Source organism: Orcinus orca, chromosome X (assembly GCF_937001465.1).
Source record: "Orcinus orca chromosome X, mOrcOrc1.1, whole genome shotgun sequence".
Classification (NCBI taxonomy): Eukaryota; Metazoa; Chordata; class Mammalia; order Artiodactyla; family Delphinidae; genus Orcinus; species Orcinus orca.
Window position 1 is genome coordinate 41191928 of NC_064580.1, and position 12673 is coordinate 41204600.

Below are 12673 nucleotides of genomic sequence, written 5' to 3' on the forward strand. Positions count from 1 at the left end.
CACATAGATCAATGGAACACAATAGGGAGCTCAGAAATAAGTCTGTACATATGCAGTCAACTAATTTTTGATAAGGGCACCAAGAACACACAATGGGGAAAGGGTAGTCTCTTCAGTAAACGGTGCTGGGAAAACTGAATAGCCACATGCAAAAGAATAACTCTGGACTTCTATTTTACAGCCCTCGTAAAAATAATTCAAGTGGATTAAATACTTAAATGTAATATCTGAAACCATAAAATTCCTAGAGAAAACACATTCTGTGTTTTTCCTGCACAGAAAAACAATTAATAGAGTGAAAAGGTAACCTACGTAATGGTAGAAAATATTTGCAAACCATATACCTGATAAGGGGTTGATATCCAAAGTACATAAGGAACTCATACACCTCAATAGAAAATAAAAAATAACCTAAATAATGCCATTTTTAAATGAGTAAAGGACCTGAATAGACAGTTTTCCAAAGAAGACTTAACAGTCAACAGGTACATGAACAGGTGCTCAACATCACTAATCACCAGGGAAATGCAAATCAAAACCAAAGTGAAATATAACCTCACACCTGTTAGGATGGCTTTTATCAAAAGGACAAGAGATAAGTGATAGCAAAGATGTGGAGAAAAGGCCTAGTGTACTGTTGGTAGACACATAAATTGGCACAGCCATTATAAAAAACAATATGGAGGTTCCTCAAAATATTAAAAATAGAACTACCATATGATCCATAATCCCACTTCTGGCATATATCTGAAGGAAACAAAATCAGTATCTCAAAGCAATATCTGCACTCCCACATTCATTGTAGCTTTATTCACAATAGCCAAGATATGGAAACATCCTAAGTGTTCATTTATGAATGAATGAATAAAGAAGATTTCACACACACACACACACACACACACACACACACACACACACACACTATTATTCAGCCATGAGAAAGAAGGAAATTCTGCCACATTTGCAACAGCACTGATGAACCTAGAGGACATTATGCTAAGTAATTTATATTCCACATTTATATGTGGAATCTAAAAAAAAAGTCAAATTTATAGAAGCATAGAGTAGAATTGTGGTTACCAGGGGCTGGGATGTGGAGGAAATCAGGAGATGCTAGTCAAAGAGTACAAGTTTTCAATTATAAGATGAATAAGTTCAGGGGCCTAATGTATAGCATGATAACTATAGTTAACAATACTGTATTGAATACTTGAAATTTGATAAGAGACTAGATCTTAAGCATTCTCAAACACACAAAAAATGGTAACTATTAGAGGTGATGTGTACGTAAATTACCTTGATTGTGGTAATCATTTCACAATGTATACATATACCAAATTATCACATTGTATTCTTTAAATATGCACAATTTTTTTGAATTTTGTTTTATGTTATTTTTTTATACAGCAGGTTCTTATTAGTTATTTTATACATATTAGTGTAAATATACACAATTTTATTTCTTAATTATACCTCAATAAAGCTAGGGGAAAAAGAATCATTGTAGTATATGGTAGAAAATACTATAGTAGAGTTATACATATGTTTACTTACAGGGGTGGAGCGTGTAACCCATCCTGGGGGAGAGAAGTTGGCTAGGACCTATATGCACAAATGTCTCTCTATACCATGATGAATTTCCAGGCCAGGAACTGATATGTTTCTATGTGAAGTTTTAGAAGTTTTACTATGGAGGACAGGAGAGTTGGATTGCAAAAGGCAAGAGTAGATGATTTCTTGCCTTCCAAAAACATATTTATTGAGCACTTACTACACACCAGACACTTTTTTAGGGACTGAGAATACAACATCAAACCAAACAGACAAAATCCCTGTCATTATGAAGCTTATATTCTACTGGAGGGAAAACAGATAATAGCATGGAACTAGGGGAAGCACAAGGGATTTTTAGGCTGTGGAATTAATCTGTATTGTAGTGGTAGATGTATGATGCTGTGCAATTGTCAAAAGTTACAGAAATTTAAAGCACAAAGAGTGAAACTTAATATACACAAAAATTTTTTAAAAATCAACCAGGAGGTTGGGGGATCCCAGGATAGAATGCACACTATGACAAAAAAAAATCTAACTGTATTATGTAAGACATAACCTCACTGAGGAGACTGAGCAAAAGGTGCTGACCTAAGTAACTTTGACAAATGGTGTTTTCACTATACACACTAAGACTAAAGACAAAAGGGACTGTATAGGAACACTGAACGCTAGTTGTTAAAGTTGTTTCTCATGGGGATATGGCCTAATAATTCCAACATTGCTGTACATGTATACTGGGATGAACAAATAAATAAATGGATGGTGGGAGCCAGGCTGCTCACCACTGGTGAGGGAACTTACAGATAAGCAAAGAGAGAAGGCTAGAATGATCCATGTGATACTGGATTAGAGTCAAAGATATCAGTATAAATTTACATTTAGCTTAACACAGATACAGATGAATTCATACAGAAATAATTATAGATGTGAGTGCATACGTGAGTTTCTTAGGTTTGCCCTCTGAGAAGGCCTAGAAGCAAAGACACCCAGCAACAAGCACACCCAAAACCCAGATCCTGTTTTCTAATAACATTCTCTAAGAAAAGGAACTGGGACTTCTTGGAGAAATGCTGATACTAGGGTTGGGGCAGGAAATATACAAGATGAGCCTGGAGCATCTTGTAGCACCAAAAAGTAAGGAAGTGTTCAAATAACAAAATAATGTCAAAGTGACACAGGAGCCACCTGAAATAGTTCGCAATGGCCAAGGCTGGAACAATTTGAGCAAAAAATACATAATACAGTATTGGATTATAACACAGAGTATAAAACAAATATCTATGAGTCCATACTGATATAAGTAAATGGTTGAATAATAAATGGAGAAGACGCAAACCTCCAGCACACAAGAACTTCCCAGTAATTTAAGTAGATACTTCCTCATTAAGTAGGTAGAATTTAAGTCCCCACCTTTTGAGTGTGGGCTGTGCCTAGTGACTTATTTCCAAAGAGTAGAGTATGTAAAGGGGGGTAAAAGTAACTTTACAGTGGAGAAATCTGATAGACACTGTCTCAGATGATTAAAGTCAACATCAACAGTGATAAATCTTGTTGATAGTATGAACTTTGATATAATGTGATGAGAAGGGCACTTCACCCTATGTCCTTTCTCCCAAAACCCTATAACACCCAAACTAATCATGAGAAAAACACTAGGCAAACCCAAATTGAGGGACATTCTACAAAACATCTGATGGTACTCCTCAAAACTGTCAAGGTCATCAAAAACAAAGAAAGTCTGAGAAACTCTCACAGAGAGTAGAGGAAGCTAAGGATGAATGTCGTATGGTATCCTGGATGAGATCCTTGAACAGAAAAGGGACATTAGGGAAAAACTAAGGAAATCTGGATAAAGTATGGCATTTAGCTAATAATAGTGTATCAGTGTGGTCCCTTCGTTTTAACAAATGTACCCTAGCAATGTAAGAAGCTAACAACAGGGGAAATTGGGAAAGAGGCATATAGAAACTCTCTGTATTATTTCTGCAAATTTTCTGTAAATCTAAAAGTATTCAAAAATAAAGTATTTATTTACATAAAAATAACCAAATGATTATAGAGGTTTATTATAAGTGCTATGGAAAAAACAAAACAAGGTAAGGGAGATTGGGTGTGAGGGATCTGGGGGCTATTTTACACAGGGTGCTGAGGAAGGCCTTTCTGAGGAGCTGACATTTGAGCAGCAAGCCATGTGGGCATCTGGGGGAAGAGTGTGCCAGGAAGTGGAAACAGTGAGAGCAAAGGATCAAGGTGGAAGCTCTCAGGAAGGAGCCTTCTGAAAATGGTTCAGATGCAACAGAAAAAAGGTCTGAACCATGGCAGTGGTGGGAGGGAAGGAGGGAACACACCTGAGGAATCTTATTTTATGAACCAGGAAGAAGAAAAGGAGAATGGTCTAGAAGGAGAAAGGCCCTCTCACTGTGCACAGTTACCACACTATCATGTGGCAATGCTCAGGGTGCTATGGCTTTACCACTGCTCAGTACTTACTTCATCTGGTCCTCGCTGCAACCCTGGTATCCTCATTCTCACTTCTAGGAATCAAGACCCTGAAGCCCAGACTGAGAGTTTCCCAGCTCATAGCTTGCAAGGACAAACTGAAAAGTTGAAACTAGGCCTTCTGACCATATATCCCATGATTTTCCATTTTGCTTCTGTCCCAAAGTACTTTCTGTGACAGTACCAAGGCATCTTGAAGGAGGCAAATGTTGTGTGGTCCACTGAATCCTAGGAAGTTTGATGGGGCAAACAGTCACCCCTGCCCAAACCCCAGGGACAGGTCCTAGACAGTTTATACCTGACTCAGAGAAAAACTTTTACAAAGGTCTTATAAGTCCTGATATCAATAATGTCTCTTTACAACCTACATATAGAAGGTCAGGAGGACAGGTTTTCTGCTACTATCTTTTTAATTTTTATTTATTTTATTTTATTATTATTTTGGGGGGGCCATGCCGTGGGGCATGTGGGATCTTAGTTCCCCAAACAGGGATTGAGCCCGTGCCCCCTGCAGTGGAAGTGTGGAGTCCTAACCACTGGACCAATGGGAAAGTCCCTTTTCTGCTAGTATCTTGCCAACCTTTGATATCCCAAATGGATCTTGCGGCCTCATGCCTCATATTGCATGTGTGTGTATCTCTTAAATTTCTAGATTGCAGAACATATGTTCCTCTTTCTTCTTTTCTCATTTACACACATGTTCTTAGGGTTTCCAAGGGCTGTAACTGTCCCAAGCAAATTTTCCCAGGCCTAACAGCAACTGACTCCCCCAAATGCTTAGCTGAAAGTAAAACCAACCACAGGAAACGATCATCCTAAAGTAACACCCTTCTCGGTTCTCAGGCCTCCAGGAGATAATGGTGGAGTTTGGGAACAGGGCAGAACCCCAAGTTATCTACCTGAATTCACTCTAAATCTATTTGATTATCAGACCATGTTATAATGAATATTATTAGGCTTCTGAATCATCAGGCTCCTGGAACCATAATGTATCAAGATTTTTCTATGCTCTCTGCCTCTAATTTCAAAACATTTCTAACTTATTTTACCCCAAACCTCTTAGTAGTGGCTCCAAACCCATCTAGGAAAGGCATTGCATCCTGCTATCTCTGCACTTCTTCCCCTGCTTGGTTCCACCCCAACTCAGTGCCACCCCTCTCCTGGCACCAAAGAGCAGAATTTCTTCTCATCCCTGAAGCTCACCCATGACCATCTTCTTCTGAATGGTTATATGGAGTGTTCCTTAGCATTCTGGAACCTTTCTGGGTATTGAGCCTTTGCAAAGAGGACAGAATCTTATAGCATCGAGAAATTTGAGTGTGTGGAAAGATTTTTTTCTCAAGTCCATTTTGGTCTCAAAGAGGAAAAGGGTGTTTGTTAAAATGCTTATCTGTCCATAAGGATTTTATATTTCTAACAATCTAATTTAACTTGACCCTTCTTCATTTATTAATAGATTTTAGAGCAGCATCCTCCCTCCCTCTTTTACCCACTCTCCTTTATCCTTTCTAAAAGATATATGTTAATTATAATCTTCAGGCTTAGTTGCTCAGAAATGGATTAGGGTACTTCTTCAACTGTTAAATTATTCTCCGTTCCTGAAGGGAAATAATTGGAACATCTATGTCTGCAGCCATCTTGGAGAAAGACACGATATTGAAGGTGTTAAATTAAATTACACTGTGGTTCTAAGTTAAACTGTCTGAGAACTGACTTCCTTGACAGCTCTGATTCAGGCCTCCCAAAATGTCGCACACTATGACTCATACTTCCTTCTGGAAATGACAAAACTTCCTCACCACCCTGATCTAAGCTGCCTGCTTTTGGTCCTCCGTGCTCTCAGGAAGGGATTGAGTTGTATGTTACATTTTTTCCATGGTGGGCAAGGAAACCCATCTTTTGTTTTTCCAAAGGGAGAAACACACACACACACACACACACACACACACACACACACACACACACAAAGAATGACACACCGAAAATTCTTAAAATTAATACCAGGCAGAGAATCAATACCATCACCCCCACCCTCCGCACCCCTGGAAAATAAATAAATGATTTAAGAATTGTAAAAACAAGAGGGAGCTGACATTTTAACCATTTATGTCCCAAAGCTTTTTAAAAAATGTTCCATTTTCTAAGGGAAGAAAGGTATAGTAACTTTGCAAAGCTAATGTTTTTATTATTCAAGGTAGTCTTAAAGAGCTTAGATGTTGGAGGTAGCTAAAATTCAAAGCTGAGCAGTGCTCATATATTTCCCAGGGAGACTGCATTCCTTGTGTGTTGAAATGTTGCAGGGAAGAGCAAATTTGGGACACAGAAGAGAGGAGAGGAGAGGGAGGATGAGGAGAGGAAGGGGTACAATTGCCAACAATATTTTGTTCTTCTGAAATCTTCTGAAGTATAAATGTGTGCCCATCTGTGTATTACAATGTATAACCCAGCACTCATTAAAAAAATACTGTTTACTAGAGTGAAGAAGCACCTAGAATATTAACTCAGTATAAACATTTGCCATATTGTGAATAAGGATTTATTTTGAGGGTAAGGAATTTGAGATCAGAAGATTAAACATAGTTTTCTATTTTCCAGCTAAATTAAGTTGAAATTTTGATGAATATATATATATAATGTGTATGAAATAAAGAAGGGTATGCATATCTATACAGCCTTACATTTGTTCTTCGAGTTTTAGTACATGATGATTGAGAAGGAGAAAATTGCCTTACATACTTCATCTCTTTCTATCCTTACAACAAGGCAATGGGTATCAGTCCTGAGTTCTATTCCCAGCTCCACTACTGGGTTATTGTGGGCTAGTAATTTAATTGAAAATAGGTCAGATGACTCCCAGAGACCCTTCCAATTTAGAAATTCTATGGTTCCAAGATTTTAGCCATGGGATTTCTCTTCCTCTTTTCAAAGGAAACACCAAGAGGTATTGCTTCTTCTTCTTGACAGCTCTTGACTGTCACTTGGGGACCTCAATGGTTCTGCCAAACTCCATCTCCTAGGAGATAGGGCTTAGGAACAGGGCACTCACCCACCCCACTCTTTCTTGACCCCCTCTCCACTGGCAGATCAGCTGGCCTTTGGCCTGATTCTGAGAGGGGTAAGGAGGTCTGCCAGGACATAAGGCAGGATTCTTATATCCTTCCTTGATCACTATTGATTTGCATTTCTTTCAAACAATTTTATGAGTAGGTAGAAGCCCCCATTCATGTCACACACATTTCGGAGTGCTTGTTATATGCTTAAATCACTGTGCCACACCCTGGATATAAGACATAGTTGGGCAAGCCCTTAACTCTCATGAGCCTGCAAGCAATTATGCAATTGTGCTTTAGATCAGGGAGGCAAAGGGACCAGAAATAGTGCCCAATCAACCAACAATGGCCTCTGAAGTTTCACCAGTAATGATTCATTCTTTGAGTCTTTTAAGTTCCTTGAACTTTGAGAGTACTTTACTATAATTTTTTTAAATGTGCTTGGAATGAGGGAGGAGCCCACTTTATGGCCCTAAAGGAATGAGGTGAAGAGGAGGAAGAGCTGGGGAGGGGTGAAGAGACATCAAAGAGAAACCAGGGTAATTAACAAGGGTGGGGAGAATGGGTCCCAAAAGGTCAATGCTCATAAAAAACAAAAAATTTTAATTAATACATTAAACTAAGATCTGTTCTGATGGTAGTCTATTATCAGTTGGTCAGCCTGTTGGCAAACATTGAACTCCTGTGGTGTTCCAGGCGCTATTCTAGGTGTTGGAGATATATCAATGAACATGATAACACTGCTGAATGAAAGGAGCTTAAAGTCTATAGATAAGGAGAGAGGCAGGAGGGGAAAGAGGGAGGAAGTTAATTTCAAAGCTTAATAATGTCCAACGACTAAAGGGATAAAAGAAAAAGATAGCACAGGGTGTGACTGGGGATGGTGGGAATGGCTATTGTAGTTGGGGTGGTCAGAGGAGAATTTTCTAGGAGGTAATATTTGAGCTAAGGCCTGAATAATGAGATACAGGTAGACATGTAAATATTTGGGGGAAGAATTCCAAGTTAAAAGAACAGCAAATACAAAGACTCTCCACAGCCTGCTTGAGGGTCAGAAAGAAGGCTGGGCTGGTGTGACTGGAGTGCAATGGAGAAGGGGAGAGAATTGTAGGAGATGATGCTGGGAGTTGGGCAGGGGCCAGCTCGTGAAGGGCAAGCTGATGTCCTAATAACAATAACAATAATAATAGCAGCAGCTGGCATTTATTGCATCCTTGCACCCCGCCAAACACTTTCTGTGGATTAGCTTCTTTATTTGTCACATCTAGTCCGCGAGGTGGGTGCTATTTCCACTGTTCACATGGCCAATGGTACATGCTAGAGCTGGGGTGTGGAGCCCCCCAGGGTCTGACCCCAAGACTGGTTCTTTTTTTTTAAATTTTTTATTGGAGTATAGTTGTTTTATAGTGTTGTGCTAGTTTCAGGTGTACAGCAAAGTGAATCAGTTATACATATACATATATCCACTCTTTTTTAGATTATTTTCCCATATAGGCCATTACAGAGTATTGGGTAGAGTTCCCTGTGCTATACAGTAGTTCCTTATTAGTTATCTGTTTTATATATAGTAGTGCGTATATGTCAATCCCAGTCTCCCAATTGATCCCCAAAACTGGTTCTAGTTATTAAATATTTTACTCTACTGATATACCAAAGAAATCAGTGGACTCAAATACCTCATTGTGTACATATAAGATGAAGCATGCCCACTATCATCATCCAACTTAAAGTCTAGAAGATACTACGGAAGGGACCCTCTTTAAAAGTCTGTGTAAGAGTGGAGAGCAGTGCCTGAGAGTACAACCTGTGTGTGGTTGCTTTGTCTACTTCTTAGACAAATGTTGTAGAATGTTGGGTAGAATGTTGTTTCCCTTCCTTTATCTACCCTCAAGCCCACCCTGCCCAATGCTACTCAATATGGTGCCAAATTCACTCCGACATCTCTTTAGGACACACTTCCCAGAGAAGAGGCACTGGAGAAAGGTGAGGAACATGCTGGCAGAGCATCGAGAGCTCCATGTTCCAGACTTACTCCTGCCTTGATCACACTGGAGGGTTGTTAGAGATAACCATTTTGCCCTTTGGGCTTCTGTTTTCTCATCTGTAAAATGAGATTGGCCCTAGCTGGGAAACATAATAGGCAAAGGTAAATAGAAGCCCCCAGGGGAGTGCCCTAAACTTGATACTTTAAAAGAAATCATAATGTTTACTTGCTGAACTTCCACCCCTAGAGCCGATTGACATTTGCAGTATGGCTAGTGTAATAGGCAGAATAATGACCCCCAAAATGTTCATATCCCAATCCCAGGAACAAATGAATATGTTACCTTACATGGCAAAAGGGGCTTTAAAGGTAGATGTAATTAAATTAAAGATTTTGAGACGGGGAGCTTATCTTGCATTATCCAGGTGGGTCCAATGTAATCACAAGCTTCCTTATAAGAGGGAGGCAGGAGAGTTAGTGTCAGTGATTTGATGCGAGGAGGACTCAACCCACCATTTCTGGCTTTGAAGATGGAGGAAGGGGCCATGAGCCAAGGAATGCAGGCTGCCTCTAGAATCACTGGAAAAAGCAAGAGAACGGATTCTGCCCTCAGAGACTCCAAAAGGAGTCACCCTGCTGACACCTTGACTTTAGTCTAGTTAGACAGATTCTGGACATCTGACCTCCAGAACCATAAGATAATAAATTAGTATTGTTTTGAGCCACTAAATTTGTGGTAATTTCTCTCTTTTTGACAACTGTGTAGCTTTATTCATTAGGGTCTTAGTATAAAATTACAAAAGTATAGAATTAACCTCTCAAGATCAAAGTAGTTAGGCATTTTAGCAGGGAGCATTGCAGATGGAGATTCTGTCAATAGGAACCCAATAGGAAAAATATCCAGGCCGAACAAATCATGACCTGATACTGTTTCTCAGAGATTCTTCCTGATTCTGTCCAAAGACTTTTCCTAAGGTTTCTCTAGGCCAGACTGGACATGGTACCTTTATCCAGGTCTGTTACACAGAAGTGTTAAAAGTCATGTGATCTGCCATATCTTAATTGGTTACTTCTTATGGCAGCAATAGGAAACTAATACAGTTGGCCTAACCTTTGGCAATGCATGCTAGTGTTAATTCTCCATCATAAAGTCTCATAATAAAAACTCTAAAGAGAATCTCCGCTTTGTGCCTCATGACCTGGTTTCTTAAATTTGTGAGCAGTGTTCTGCATTGATTCATTCAGACGTTGGAGACAATCTTTCACACCCCTCTTATCTTGATTTCTTCTGCAACATCAGGTTGGTATTTGTCACTTCTTATCTCATAGGACACTCTTCTACAATGGAAAAAAATAACAAAATAAAAAAGCAAATCCACCTATATGCAAAAGTATTTGAGTTCTGTTTTAGAGAAATGTGCTGTATACAAGCCCCATATTTGCTCTGTGAGGGGCGTGGCACAAAATGACCACTTTTTCTTTACTCCATGAATAGCATTCTCTGAAAGTACAAAATATTCTTTGGATTCAGAGCCATGTGCCATATATACTGACAGATCTCACGACCCTCCTTCATTGACTAAATATAATAAATACAATGGGAGCTGTAAGAATTTTAAAGGTGGAGTCGTAGGCTTCTAGGTATGGTAGGGATCTTAAAGATCACTTAACTCCCCCTGTGAAAGCAAACGTCTCAGAAATGGGATATGGTGGGGATCAGTCCTTTGTTAAATTAAATTGGATCCTCGCTGGATCCTTGTAAGTTCGCACATGTCCCTAAAATTAACATAGAAATTGTGTCCTTCCCTGGTGTTACTCTGGAGCAGTGAGAAATAGCCCTCTTGGTCTATCCATGTAAAAGGAGCTGGGATGCCCAACTTCTGAGGCTGGGCATGTGTTCCATTTCCCATTAGCTTGAGCTAAGCCAAAATATTTTGAAGCTCTGAAGCTATTGCTACTACAGAAGCCAACCAATCAGATGAGATATTGATATTCTTAGAAGAGATGATTAAATAATTTGAGAGTAATTATCTACATCGAATGAAGAGTCTCGGAGAACTACACACTGCAGATTTCTTTCTAACCTAACACTGAGTAACAGACATTGTGGTTTAAGGTACCATAAAAAAGTTCTTCTTCAGCGTTTTTTGAGTTTAGAAGGGTAACAATCACGGGGATATTTTTTAAAGATATGAAATTTTTTGTTCTCAAGTTAAATAATTGACTAAATTGCCTTCAGAAGTAAAAAAATCTTTAAAAAGCCTGGCCCTGAAAGACTGATATAATTTCCCTTCTCTCATAATATAGCCTCAGATTACAAAATCCCATTTAAACTTCTCCTTTCTTTGAAACAAATGAGAAGCAGGAAAGTGAAAGTAAAACACCAGTATAAATATGGAGCTTTTCTAGGAGTGAAAAAAAAATATGCATGTATACAATTTCTCAGTAGTACAAATATTTCAATAGATCTTTTTGGAAAGTTCAACACAAAGAAAATCCACTTAACCCTTAATCAAAATGCTCTCTGTATTTGCTTTGCTCTTCTTGGCTCTCTACAATTAGAGTGTAGCAAGCATAAGTTTTTCTTAGTGAATTCCTGCCTTGTAAATCAATGACATTGGTGATGTTTCTTACTTTTTGTATCAAGTTGCTTAATTAAGACACCATACCTTTTAAGGGTTTGTAGTGTTTTAAGAAAACAATGGATACTTAGATGCTAAATAATAATGTCTGCCCAATTCAGAGCTTTTTGCCAAATCCAGGATCCTTTTATAAAAGGCCTTTTCAGTGGTCAAGGCACATTAAACTTGGAATTGAAAGGTCACTAAAAGACACTGAGATTTTCAATTAAGTGTAATTCCCTTCTCAAGAAAGGTAACACTTCTGATTTCTGCATGAATATTCTTAGGGAATGATGGAGAGGTGTATGAGGGGCAAGGTCCTTTAAGATCAGAAATAAGAACACCAGGGTCATAGGTGCATTTATATACAGCCTGCATGACGTGTTAAATGTTTTAAATTACTTGCCACTACTCAAAACCCAGGATTTTAATCTGTATTTCCTGCTTCTCTTGAAGATTTTGTCCCCCGTGGCCATATTTCCTCATGATGGGAGCTAGTAGGAGCTGCCAATGGCTACCCTTTAGGCAAGGCACAAGCTTGCCATCTCACCAGCCTCCCTGGGCCAGCTTTACCAATTTGTACTCCCTGCCTGACTGATGGGCTTGTGGGTTTGTGAACCTGGCTTGGTGTGTAAAGAAATCTGGCTGCTGCTTCTCTGGAAATTCGGGAGCACTCATGTCCTCTGATAGCTCTGTTGACGAGGAACCCTCCGTCTTCCATGTCCTGGGTGAGAAGTGTCTTGTCCTGAAAGCCTCCTGGGAAAATTCCAGGAGGCTCTTAGTGAGACTGAAGGAGTTGAGAAGCCTCCTTGGTACATACGGGATGCTTAATAAAACTATGAGTAGGTCTTAGTCTCCTCTTAGTCTTTTATCGTCTCTTCATTTTCAAGCCAAAATTGGCCATTAGGCAAATTATGAAGTAGGTGAAGTTAACTTTTGTAATCTCATTCTCTCCTTTTCTCTTC